The sequence below is a fragment of the Odocoileus virginianus genome, chromosome 14 (genome assembly GCF_023699985.2).
Source record: "Odocoileus virginianus isolate 20LAN1187 ecotype Illinois chromosome 14, Ovbor_1.2, whole genome shotgun sequence".
Lineage (NCBI taxonomy): Eukaryota > Metazoa > Chordata > Mammalia > Artiodactyla > Cervidae > Odocoileus > Odocoileus virginianus.
The window spans coordinates 44494174-44508151 of NC_069687.1; the positions used below are offsets into that span (position 1 = coordinate 44494174).

The 13978-nt window shown below is 42.2% G+C and overlaps 1 protein-coding gene across 2 annotated transcripts in view; it reads right to left on the reverse strand.

Moving 5' to 3' along the window:
• Nucleotides 1-5499: 5499 nt before the first annotated feature.
• LOC139038260 (chondroitin sulfate proteoglycan 4-like) overlaps nucleotides 5500-13978 on the reverse strand; it is a 41424-nt gene continuing 32945 nt past the window's right edge. For both annotated transcript variants that reach the window (XM_070476674.1, XM_070476673.1), the window contains one exon: nucleotides 5500-5680. The gene's annotated coding sequence lies outside the window, so the exon portion shown is untranslated. The remainder of the gene's footprint in view (nucleotides 5681-13978) is intronic.

A 13978-nucleotide genomic window follows, 5' to 3' on the forward strand; every position in this document is an offset into this window, starting at 1 on the left:
CGCCCGGCCACCAAGAGTATAGGTTTTATATGCAAATGATGGTGTTTTTGCCTCTCCCAGCTGAGTGGTGGAGAGCTGGAAAGAATTTAGTCCTTTAAGGTAATGGTGGAAAGAAGACTCAACCACCACCTGTCTGAAGCCCTCTCCCCACTGGACCCTTAGCAGATTATGGGCTGGAACCAACTCTTAAAATTAGAAAACACTGATCTAAAAAGTCAAAAGGCAACTGAAACCATTATATTACATGAACATGGCTGAAGAGCTCTGAGCTCCTTTTAAAATGAAAATTGTTTCCTCTGTAATATCTCTTCTCACCAACCAGATTGAAGAGGACTAATCAAAGCACACAATAAGTGTTCAATAAAGGTCCTTGTTCAGTAATTTCAGAGAAAATGTTTTAACCATCGTCACTATCTCCAAAACCTATCCCACCCTCTTTTTTACTTGTTCTGGAGCTTCTGGGGAGGAAACTGAACCATCATAAAATGGCTGAGAATTTGACCAAGGTCCTGCATGACAGAGGCCATAAAACTACAGATTTTATGAAAGGATGCATAATCCATTTGCATGTGAAGAAGAAGACAGGATCTGAAAAGAGGAAAGTCAGGGAGGTAAATAAAAAGTTTCTTTCTCTTCCCAAGGCGCAAATTAAAATGTTCATTTTTGAACACACAAGCTAAACAGAATTGGAACGCCTTCAGCTAAACACCAATTGCACTGAATTTTTTGATGATGTTCTACTCTTTTTCAGTATTAATTTTCTTTGTTTTGATGTCGGGACCTTTTTTATTTTTATTATTTTTTTTTAGCCTTTTATTTTATATTGGAGTATAACTGATTAACAATGTTGTGATAGCTTCAGGGGAACAGCAAAGGGACTACGCCATACATATCTCAATATTAATGTTCTGCTTTAATGTTTCCTAATTTTATTTTTACAATCAGCATGTGTTATATAAAAACTCAAAAAACTCCCCACACTGAAAGAGCCAGAGTTAGCATTTGGGTTTCTATTCTTGCAGAGTTTCCTCTCCCTCATAGTACTGATGCTCTTTGTGACTAAAGAAGTGAAAGGGGAGTCAGGGTATTTTGATGAAATTTATTCACAGAAGTTTAGAAACTTAGCCAAACACATCCTGCAAAAAAACACCAGCTTTGTTCAGCCGCTCCCAGCTGCTCTGGTGAGGAGCCCTTCCACCGGGTCCTCCTTGCCCTGACCCTCTGGGGTGGGATTCTTGGCGCTGCCCCAGCCTCAGGCCTCAGTCTGCCTCCAGCCTATGCTCTGCCCAAGGATGCAGTGCTGCTGGATCCAGACATGAAGCCCCTGACATGGTCTCTAGCCTCCTCCTCTCGTCGTCGCTCAGGGAAATGTGTTCCAGAATACCAGGGACTCTTCCACAAAGGGAAACAGTGAGTGAGTGGGTGACAGGATGAAGCAAACGCCACTTTCTTCTAATGGCCTCGTTTCCATTCATGGAATCACCACAGCCCATTAGGGGGGATATAGCAGCCAATTCCAGTGTCCCAGAAAATGGTCTGCCCCATGAAATTGGTCCCTTGGCTACGAGAGAAAAGGAATCTCTCGCATTTTCAAGGACAAAAATATAATCGCAACAGCCTTAGCTACTATTTATTTAGCCATCTGCTACATGCGGGGCAGTGTGCTAAACATTTTGTATTTACTTTCTTGTGTTAATTCATTACAAACTCTAAGAGGAAAATATGGACTAGCAGATAGGAGCATGACCTATAGTTAAGACCCTGAGTTCCAATGCTGACTCTGACACTGTGAACTGTGTAGCTGTGGGCAAGTGGCTTAATTTCCCTGTGCTTTAGGATCCAAGCCTGCAAAGCAATATAATGAGTAATATAAAAGAAATCTATTAAAGTACTGCAGTCAATATATCAGCAAATTTGGAAAACTCAGCAGTGGCCACAGGATTAGAAAAGTTCAGTTTTCATTCCAATCCCAAAGAAGGGCAATGCCAAAGAATGTTCAAACTACCACATAATTGTGCTCATTTCACATGCCAGGAGGTAATGCTCAAAATCCTTCAAGCTAGGCTTCAGCAGTATGTGAACCAAGAATTTCCAGATATACAAGCTGGGTTTAGAAAAGGCACAAGAATCAGAGAGCAAATTGCCAACATTTGTGGGATCATGGAGAAAGCAAGGAAATTCCAGAAAAACATCTACTTCTTCACTGACCTATGCTAAAGCCTTTAACTGTGTGGATCACAACAGACTATGGAAAATTCTTAAAGAGATAAGAGTACCAGACCACCGTACCTGCCTCCTGAGAAGCCTGTATGTGAGTCAAGAAGCAACAATCACAACTGTACATGAAACAATGGATTGGTTCAAAATTGGAAATGGAATATGCTAAGGCTGTATGTTGTCACCCTGCTTACTTAACTTCTATGCAGAGTACATCTTACAAAATGCCAGGCTGGATAAACCACAAACTGGAATCAAGATTGCCAAAAGAAATATCAACAACCTCAGATATGCAGAAACTCTTATGGCAGAAAATGAAGAGGAACTAAAAAGCTTGTTGATGAGGGTGAAAGAAGAAAGTGAAAAAGCTGGCTTGAAACACAACATTCAAAAAACCTAAGTCAAGGCAAATAGTCCCATCACTTCATGGCAAATAGATGGGAGAAAAGGGGAAGCAGTGACAGATTTATTTTCTTGAGCTCCAAAATCACTGCGGACAGTGACTGCAGTCTCAAAAGACGCTTGTTCCTCGGAAAAAGAGCTATGACAAACCAAGATAGCATATTAAAAAGCAGAGACATCACTTTGCAGACAAAGGTCCATCTAGTCAAAGCTATGGTTTTTCCAGTAGTCACATACGGATGTGAGAGTTGGACCATAAAGAAAGCTGAGTGCCAAAGAATTGATGCTTTCAAATTGTGGCGCTGGAGAAGACTCTTGAGAATCCCTTGGATCACAAGGAGACCAAACCAGACAATCCTAAAGGAAATCAACCCTGAATATTCATTGGAAGGATTGTTGGTGAAGCTGAAGCTCCAGTACTTTGTTTGGCCACCTGATGCAAAGAGCTGACTCACTGGAAAATACTCGGATGCTGGGAAAGATTAAAGGCAAAAGGAGAAGGGAGTGGCCAGAGAATGAGATGGTTAGATGGCATCACGGACTCAATGGACATGAATTTAAGCACACTCTGGGAGATAGTGAAGGTCAGGGAGGCCTGTGCTGCAGTCGCAAAGAGGGGCCGCAAAGAGTCAGACGAGACTGAGTAACTGAACAACACAACTCAGCAGAAAGCTTAGAATGGCACCTGGGACACAGGGAATGTTCAAAATGGTTTCAACTATTTCCCCCCATCTTACACATGAGGAAACTAAGGATTAAAAGATACATTATAACCACAGAGTTAATCTTCGCACTTCAGAGGCCAAGGCACCGTCCTCAGTCATAGGTGGTCAGTAGTGGCTCAAGGAGCAGCAAGCGGGCACCCGATTCCTACATGATACGCTCTGTCCACACTCATACACCTAAGACGGGGAGTATGGGCTGCTGTGCTGAATTCCCACAGACTCTCAGTGTATCTTAGATGCTGTTCTGGGGAGACAGGAATCATCCTATCCGGGAGTTCCCTGCATAAAGGCCTGATGCCTTGTACACAAAACAAGGGGCTCTCTTTTGTCCTCTGATTCAAAGCACTAGGCCAGGCCACTGGCATGCTGGGCGCATGCTCTGGAGAGGAAAGGGCTGTGTGGAGAAGAGGGATGTTTGCCTGGTCCATTCAAGAAGAACACACCTTTCTCTCTTACCACATCTGACCTGCGATGTTGCCCAGGTTGTGCTTCCACACTGGAGCCCGCCCCTGCCTCCACGAGGACCAATAGCTGGGTCTCACATGCCTCATCCCTGACACCACACAATGCAGGCGCTTTCCAGCCCTGAGCCCCACGGTAACACATTACCCACAGACGAATACCTGCCACTGATAATACAAACAGCTGCCACTGATGATACGTTTTCCTGATACGCGCCTCCTGAGTCATAAAGTAGAAAAAATAAAACCTTAAATAGTTGATTTTTAATCAATCAAGACTTTTCCTGCCTTACTAATTGGCCTTCTGGGCTTCCCTGGTGGCTCAGATGGTAAAGAATCTGCCTGCAATGCAGGAGATCCGGGTTTGATCCCTGGGAGGATCCCCAGGAAAAGGGAATGGCAACCCACTCCAGTATTCTTGCCTGGAAAATTCCATGGACAGAGGAGCCTGGTGGGCTACAGTCCATGGGGTCACAAAAAAGTTGGCCATGACTGAGCATGCATGCACTCCAATCTAAATTATCATATATTTGCAATGAAAAATAGTGGAAATTAAAGCTTGAAATGATCACCATAAAAAAATAATTTTTTAAAGAACCAGGGCTAGAGTCAAGACATCTTAATATGACTGTTATCATTCTTGCTAGTATTCAAAATACTAGCAAAAAAAAAAACTGGGCAAGTTTTGATGCCTTTGGGCACATTAAGCTCCCCCTCACAATGTAGTTTTCATCCTTAATTCTTTTTTCCCTTCCTCCGGAGTGCATCTGTGAACTAGAGAATTTATACTTCCTCTTTTCAGTGTCCCTTTCAGAACTTCTGCTAACCTTATGATCTGTTCCGTTCAATGCATCCCAGACAAAGGCAATTGCAAAGCAAAAGCTAAATTCAATTCTGCTACATCACACTGGAGAAAAATGGCTCAGTGGTTAAAGGCAGACTTGTGGTTCACTCTGGCTATTTCCTCTAAACTTGACAAGACTTTTTTATTCCTTAGTCATGTAAAGCTATAGCCAGATCAGCTACCATATCCCTGTATCCAATGTTTAAGAATGGAAAAAGAAAGTTGAATGATGAGCAATAGTTATATTCAAGAAGACAATTTGGAAACAAAGATTTTTAGAAAATGAAATCACATATAAGCAGTCAGATTCCTAGGGTACAAAAGTAAAAAAAAATCAAATGACTTGAAGGCTTATACATTTAAATAAAAAGGTACGTACATAGATGCCAGTGGTGATGAAGTACCAGTGAAGTTGGAAACAGATGGCTCTGGGTGCAAATTAAATACACACACACAGACTTTATACACATACATATTTACATGCATACATACAACTGTAATATATGAAATTATGTATATCACTTCATATATTAAGCATAAGTGTACACAGACATATCCTGCAGGATTTACTCTTGCAACTCTGCTTTGGGTAAAAAAACTCATCTTTAGTGATAAAAGGATCCCCTCTTATTTATTAGACACAAGGTTTGAATATGCTTGGTGTTTTATGCCAGTTGTGTTTTATCCTGTGCTCACCACAAAGTGTCCAGTTTTAAGACCAGCACAGCTGGAATGAGTAACTGTCTGGGCAAAGGGGCACCTCTGCTTGACTTTAACAGGATGAGGATGAGGAGCGAGGGGCCCGCTCTGCACAGACACCGAGCCCTGTCCAGCTGCACAGAAGGACATCAGGACTCACCAGATTCTGCGTAAACACGGAAACATCCTCTGTGCTGTTGTCAGAATTGACACATAGCAGCCTCCCGAGTCTAGGGGAACATATGACAGTAAAGGTTGTAGTTCTTTTCCTGCACTGTCCACGTCATTGGTCACAGCTCTCAGATCATGAGATGAAGGGGGCTTCACGGAACCTAAGTGAAGATTAAAACATGCATGTAAAGCATATGAAAGCTATGGTTAATGACCTTTAAAGATCCCTGGGAACTGGAAAACATGTAGTTATGTACAGGAGACTGGCTAACTCTAACTTGAAATTGGGGTGAGAAGCTAATGATCCATGAAGGATCTGTTTGTGGATGTGCTTTGCTACTGGGGCTGGAGATGAAGGAGGAAAAATCCCAGGAAAAGACCCCCTCAACCCCCACAGTCCTGTGTGTCTAACTGATCCCAAGAGAAAGAAGGTATTGCCAGGTGTGAGTGGCACCCAGCTCAGCTCCGGGCACAGGAAGGGGGAGCCGACGCTGTGCATGGAGAGAATAGGAGACAGCCCCCTCCCCGGGAGGACAGGCACATCCTGGCCTGATGACAGCTGCAGGTGCTCCATGGAGTGTCCATCTATGGACACCTGAGGGACAGGCTGGCTCTAGAGCAAATATGAGAGGTCTCCAGAGGACCCCCAGAGGTACACGCTGCATGGATAACATGGGGAGGGAAGAGCCTGTGTGGATATAATGGGAAAAAGAACCAGTGTGAGTGATCAGTGTGCTAATGTGACCTCACTGATAATCAGCGGCCAGAGAGACGGGGACACGCAGGTTAGAGCAGTGCTTGTCACATACTCTGTACTGAAGGATCGGTGTTTCCCCCCAAATCCACTGTGGGCCAATAATTTTATAAAACACAATAAAATGTTGCAACAATGTCAAATTGCTATAAAAATTTCTAAACACCTCCTTTCACTTTCCATTCTTATCACTTCACAGACCAGAAGGTTCATGGACCACAGTTTGAGGAATACGGGGCTGAAGTACATATCCCTTCACTTTGCATGGGATTAGGGAGCAATCCCAATCTGATAGGATGGCAGATCTGAGAGAGATTTATGCAGTCCACCTGGCCCAGAATCTCACCTTCTCTTTTCTGTTTTAGCCCTTGCTAAAGGGCTGTAGCATCAGGTCTTGCACAGGGGCCTTGCACTAGCTCTTGGAGTAGGCACTTGAGATAAACTGCTTATAAAGTTGAGTTAATCACCCGATAATAACTAAGACTCCTAAGTGCCATCCACTGTGCTTTCATTACTCTACCATTATAGTCCTGGAGAGTGAGGACCACCAACTGCAGTATTTAAACCACGTTAGGTGCTTAAAGGCAGGACCTTGACTATAGCTAATACACGGGGAAAACCAGCTTTCAGTAAGATTTTCAAACATGCAAGGACTGTTCCGTACCTTTAATTAATTAAAATAGCTGACAACAAAACCAAAAATAAACAAAATTTCCTCCACTCAGCAAAGGAAACCATCACAAGATGAAAAGGCAATCTGTGGAATGGGAGAAAATACTTGCAAACCACATATCTGATAAAGGGTTAATGTCCAAAATATACAAGGATCTCATACAACTTAGTAGCAAAATCCCCAAATAACCCAATTTTAAAATGGGCAAATGACTTAAATAGACATTTTTTTCCCAAGAAGACTTACAAATAGGCAACAGGTACATGGAAACGTGTTCATCAATGCTAACCATCAGGGCAATACAAGTCAAAACCACAATGAGATATCACCTCACACCTGTCAGGATGCCCATTAACAAAATGACATGAAGTAACAAGTGCTAGTGAGGGATGTGGAGAAAAGAGAACAGAACCCTTGTGCACTGTTGGTGGAATGTAAATTGGTGTAGTCACCATGGAAAACAGTACAGAGTTTCCTCAAGAAATTAAAAGTAGAACTACCATATGATCCAGAAATCCCACCTCTGGGTATATAGTCAAAGGAAACAAATTCATTATCTCAAAGGAAAATCTGTACTCCCATGTTTATTGCAGCATCATTCAAAATAGTCAAGATATAGAGACATCTTAAATGTCAATCAGCGGATGAATAGATCAAAAAAATGTTGTAAAATGTGATACACACACACACACACACACACATACAGATTAACATATATGATCTAAAATAAAATATTGTAAAATGTGCCATACACACACACACACACACACACATATATAGACACACACATACACTGTGCTGTGCTTAGTCGCTCAGCCATGTCCAACTCTTTGCTACCTTATGGACTGCAGCTCACCAGGCTCCTCTGTCCATGGAGATTTTCCAGGCAAGAACACTGGAGTAGGCTGCCACGCTTTCCTCCAGGGGATCTTCCCAACCCAAGGACTGAACCCAGGTGTCCCACACTGCAAGCGGATTCTTTATCCTCTGAGTCACCAGGAAGCCTAAGAACACTGGAGCGGGTAGCCTATCCCTTCTGCAGGGGATCTTCCTGACCCAGGAATCAAACCTGGGTCTCTCGAATTGCAGGAGGATTCTTTACCAGCTGAGCTACACAGTGAACACACACACAACACACACACACACACACACACACACACACACACTGGAATAGTATTTAGCCTTAAAAAAGAAGGAGATCCTGTCATTTGCAACAACATGGATGAAGTTAGAGGGCATTAAGCTAAGTGAAACAAGCCAGACAAAGACAAATACTGAATGGTATCACTTAAATGTGGAATTTTTTTTTAAGTCAAATTCATAGAAACAGAGATTGCCAGGGTCTGGGGATGAAAGAAATGGGGAGAGTTTTGGTAAAAGGGTACAAACTTTCAGTTATAAGAGAAATAAGGTCTGAAGATCTAATGTACAGCATGGCGATTATAGTAAATAACACTTCATTGTATAATTGAAATTTGCTGAGAGAGTAAAAGTGAAAAGAAAAAGGTAAACATAGGAAGAGACGAATATATTCATTAGTTTGATTTGGGGGAAGATCTTTTCAAAGTGTACACATATATCAAATCATTACATTATATATTTCACATATCTTACAATTTTTTTCAATTATACCTTTATAAAGCTACCAAACAAAAGACTAAAATAAGATAAAATAAGACAAGATAAACAGAATAAAGTAAAATAAAATACCTGAGCTCTGGGGATAGGCACTAGGTCCTGGGGCTCCTGAGAGAAGGCAGAAGTACCTGGAAATATCAGCCTCAGGAACACAATTCTGCCCCAGAGTCAGGTCTCCCTTGGTACACTCACACAAAATTATGCTTTAATTGCCTCCCATATTTCTATAGTTCTTGCTGCTGAAAGTCACTGCCACCTTTTAGCTTCTGGAACTGGGGACCCAGGCAATGAGGTCATCCTGGGAAGGCCAAGAGGAACTATTCTGTACATTCAGTCAGTGTTACATGAAGTCATAACTGAGGCCCATTCTCTATTACCTGTCAAGCGAGGGTCCCCCCTCCTGTCAGGATTATATCTGATTATATTATATATATAATTATATCTGATTATATCTCTTTTGTGTGCAGTCTCCGGGCACCCCAACATCCAGCTTCTTCTCATCTTCAGTTTTTCTTTGGAATTTTTAACACTGTGCTTTCTTAATTATTTCCTTAATGAAATCAGACTCTATCTTTTCATTTATTTCTTCACCTCAAGGATTATCTTTGGCAGGTGAGGGGGGGGGTTGGTGGGAGGGCTCTTTAAAAAAATGATTTATCTTTAGTTGAAGCATGTGGCATCTAGTTCCCTGACCAGGGATTGAACCTGAGCCTCCTGCACTGGAAGGGCAGAGTCTTAGCCTCTGAACCACCAGAGAGGTCAATTTCAAAAAGTCTTTTTGGGTAGAGGGCCCACCACAGATGTCCCAGGTCATGAATACTTCTCGCTCAGTCAGGATATATTAATCCCTCATTCCCTTGTCCAGCTTCCTAACCCAGGAGCGTGTTCAGTTCCTAGTCAGCAGTCACTCAGAGCATGCTCAGTCAGCAAGACTAGCTGGCTCCTTGCTGCAAATGCCTGATGAGCATCTCTGACCACGCAGCCCAATTCACCAAGAGCCAAACATCACTTACCCCCAACCCCACCTTCTTTCATCCAAACATTGATATTTTCATCAGTGAGCTTCAAGCACTTAATTTGGGAAAGATTTCACTAAAGTCCCACCTAAATTTATATTCTACAGAAGAACTGCCCTACCAGGAATGTGGTAATAAAAGGGCGCTGTAACCATATCTGTTTGGCAAGCTCCCACTCTACTTGTATCTCATGGAGATTTCAAAAGCAAGTTGACATGTTAAAGACTCTAAGTCTTGGAGTCAAGATATCTTTTTACCCTTCTTTTAAGTATAGCAATTCTCAAACATACTCATATCCTATTTGCTTCATGAAAAACAACCACCACTGTAACAGCAAGAGTTTCATGGCCACTGGGCTGGGAGGTCTTGTGCATTCCTCCAACAGAGGATGCGACAAGCCCTCTAATACAAGGAATGGAGATATACCAGGAAACAGCACTGACCTGGTCCTGCCTTTTCATTTAGATGTCATGATAACTCCTAAGATGTATGTATTTTTTTCCTCATCGCTAAGAAGGGATGACAAGGCTCAGAGAGGTTAAGCAACTTGCCTAATGGTCAAACGTAGATCTCACTGACTCTGAAGTCAGTATTATTAAAAAGTTGGCACTATATTGCCTATATCATACTATTGAGTTGGCCAAAATGTTCATTTCAGTTTTTCCATAAGATGTTACAACCGAAATGAACATTTTGGCCAATCCAATACTTTGAGCTCAGTTAAAATGACCCCTGAGTTAGGAAATGAGATGAATGATTCAGGAAATCTGATAGATGCAGATCTCCACCTTCCAGACACAGCCTGTATCCTCCCTGGGCTTTGCCTCGGCATCATGCTGTCCTCACTGGTACCCTCTTCCCTCTCTGTTCCCACCATCACAATGCTGCTCGCTCTGCAGGAGCAGCTTAAGGCCCATCTGGCCAACAAGATCTCCCTCCCCATTGTCGCCTATGGGAAATTTTCCTCCCCTAAACTCAAGGAGCTCACCCAGGCTGCACCCTCACTGGACCCTTAGGATAATATAGTTTGCATGATTACTATACGCCTGAGTATAAGTCTCTTATTTCCCCAATGGGTAAGTCTTTAATTTTTCCCTTGAGGATTGACAGTCTTTTCTTAAAGCCCTTGGTTATCTCCCGCTAAGTCTTACAATATTCAATTCAGTCAAGACCATCTGACTAAAAGCTTTTATAAATCTCTGCTCCAAACCCTTTAACAACATGCTGTGACTTCCTGCTGCTTTCTTCTCTCCCTCAATTCCCATCATGCAGGACAGATGGCCCACTGGTGAGACATGATTCCCTCCACAGCACAACCAAACCCCAAGGGGACTGAAGTCACACAGTTTGCTATGAATATCCTTCACTGATCAGTCACTTAACTCTAGGTCTGTGTAAGCTTATATTCCAGACCAGTTTGACAGAACCCTCAAGGTCAACCCCCACTCTACACTCTTTGTAGAAGAGCCAGGTACAACTTAGATACACAGAAAGACTAGGACCTAAGGCCACAGTATGTTCCAACAGGCTATAACTAAATATAAACACATTCAATGGTGGCATTCAAGGTGAAAAATTGGTTATGAAATTCCTTTATGGGGAATAAATTTTCCTGAAAGAAATAGAACATATGTATAAGCATAAGTGAAGTGAAGTCGCTCAGTCGTGTCCGACTCTTTGTGACCCCGTGGATTGTAGCCTACCAGCCTCCTCCGTCCATGGGATTCTCCAGGAAAGAATACTGGAGTGGGCTGCCATTTCCTTCTCCAATGTATAAGCATACACACACATATATATGTATGCAGGGGCTGCCGTCTATGGGGTTACACAGAGTCGGACACGACTGACGCGACTTAGCAGCAGCAGCATACTTATAAAAAAATAATAAAATGAAAATATACATTAAGTTTAATTTCTTAGTTGACAACCAAAAAGTCTGTTTAGAACTACAGCTCCTCCTATTTTAAAATAATTGAGTTAAAGATTGACTTTTCAAATTTGGTAGGGCATACAACTTTAACTGGGCTTCCCAGGTGACTCGGTAGAAAATCCGCCTGCAATGCAGGAGATGCTGGTTTGATCCCTGGATCAGGAAGATCCTTGGAGAAGGAAATGGCAACCCACTCCAGTATTCTTGCCTAGAGAATCTCATGGACAGAGGAGCCTGGCAGGCTACAGTCCATGGGGTCACAAAATAGTCGGATATGACTTAGCAACCAAACAGGATCAACAACACAAGTTACAACTAACCTTAAAATATTCACTCAGTAAGTATTTTTATAATTATTTTGGCTTACCCTACAAATTCTCACAAGTCTCAAGCAGGGCCGCTTTTTAAGGCAGTATACAAGGAGGCAGAACAGCATGGCCCAAGTCTGCTGGGCTGATGGAGAAAAGCCAATTGGTATGGGCTCAGTGGGAGTAATAAAAATTAAAAAAAAAATTTACTAATGCTGGGCTATAATATTTTAATAATCCAAGAGAGTAAAACACACATAAAATTTCCACATAAGCACTGCTGCTTATTAAATTGCTCTGCACCTTTTCCTGGTTGTGTATATCAATCCATCAGTAACATTAAGAAGGAGACAAACTAAGCAGCCACCATGATGGTCCTATTCTCAGGGAGCTGATATTCTAAAATAGAGGCAGTCTTGGAACATAGGCATGTACAGAAAGAACAGGTACTGTGATCTGAGCACAAGGTTTGGGGGTGGTATCGGCACTTGGTCTTGAGGCTTACGATTCCTATTAGTTACCTGACTTTGAAACTGCCCACGTCTCAGTTACTTATATGCCAAATAGAGATGATCAAAACTTGCTTTTAAACACATTATTGTATTGGTCTTTATCTTTCTGGCTTACTTCACTCTGTATAATGGGCTCCAGTTTCAACCATCTCATTAGAACTGATTCAAATGAATTCTTTTTAATGGCTGAGTAATATTCCATGGTGTATATGTACCACAGCTTCCAGTCAGCCAGAAAGATAAAGACCAATACAGCATACTAATGCATATATATGGAATTTAAAAAGATGGTAACAACAACCCTATATGCAAAACAGAAAAAGAGACACAGATGTACAGAACAGACTTTGGGACTCTGTGGGAAAAGGCGAGGGTGGGATGTTCAGAGAGGACAGCATTAAAACAAGCATACTATCAAGGGTGAAACAGATCACCAGCCCAGGTTGGATGCATGAGACAAGTGCTCAGGGCTGGTGCGCTGGGAAGACCCAGAGGGATGGGATGGAGAGGGAGGCGGGAGGGGGAATCGGGATGGGGAATACATGTAAATCCATGGCTGATTCATGTCAATGTATGGCAAAAACCACTACAATATTGTAAAGTAATTAGCCTCCAACTAATAAAAATAAATGGAAAAAACAAACAAAAAAGTAAACTTATTGCATAAATTTTTAAATCTTGAAAAAAAAATAAACACATTTTGTTTAAATCTTTATAACAACCCAGTTCAGTAGATTAAAAAAATACAAAACACTATAAAAACATAGATATCAACAGTATCTATTGATACTATCCTATAACAGAAATAGATTTTTCTCCTATTATAGTTCTACGAAGTCCATAGCTCTATAAAAAGGAATAAACTGTCTCCGATATTTCAGAACATATAGATCAACTCGAGTCTGACAAGAGCTACAGTAGCTGACAGCTGACACCTGGATCCACACCAGAGGTGGGACACAGAGAGTCCCCCTATCTCCTTCCCCCGCCAAAGGGCTGGCTAGTAGATGAAGGAGGCAGAGGTCACTCAATGCCTGCTCCCAGCAGGACCTGATATTGTGGAGGGGGTTCCCAAGGGAAGATGAGTTGGGCATCTGTCATCATCACCCCTGCAGCTTTACACGGCATCAGGGACCAATAACCTCAGGAGGCTGCAGCAGAGGCAGGCTGAGCAAGACTCAACCTTGCCTCTGGAGAGAGGATAAGGCCATGTGGTCTACAGAACCACCCCTACATCCAGAAATTCTGGTGCAGAACAGAGGGGACACTGCTACTTGGGGACATTAGGGTAGGAAGAAAGCCAAGAACAACTGGACCAAGGGACCCATAATGTCCATCCCATCTCTAAAATCTGTGACTCCCTCATTCTCATTCCACACCCACCCAAGGTGGGTAATAAAATGTAATAAAATGTAATAATGTAATAATTGTAATAAAAATGTAATAATCAACTGATGGAAACGTACACGAAAATTCATCTTCCTTCCTACTGACCAGGGGCTGGAGTTGGATATATGTCATGGTCTGGGGATAGAGAATGACAGAGAACCAAGGATAACAGACCTAACAAGCTAGGGGGAGCTGGGAAAAGAAACAGCTCACTTTGGGATCTGAGGATAATGTGCAAG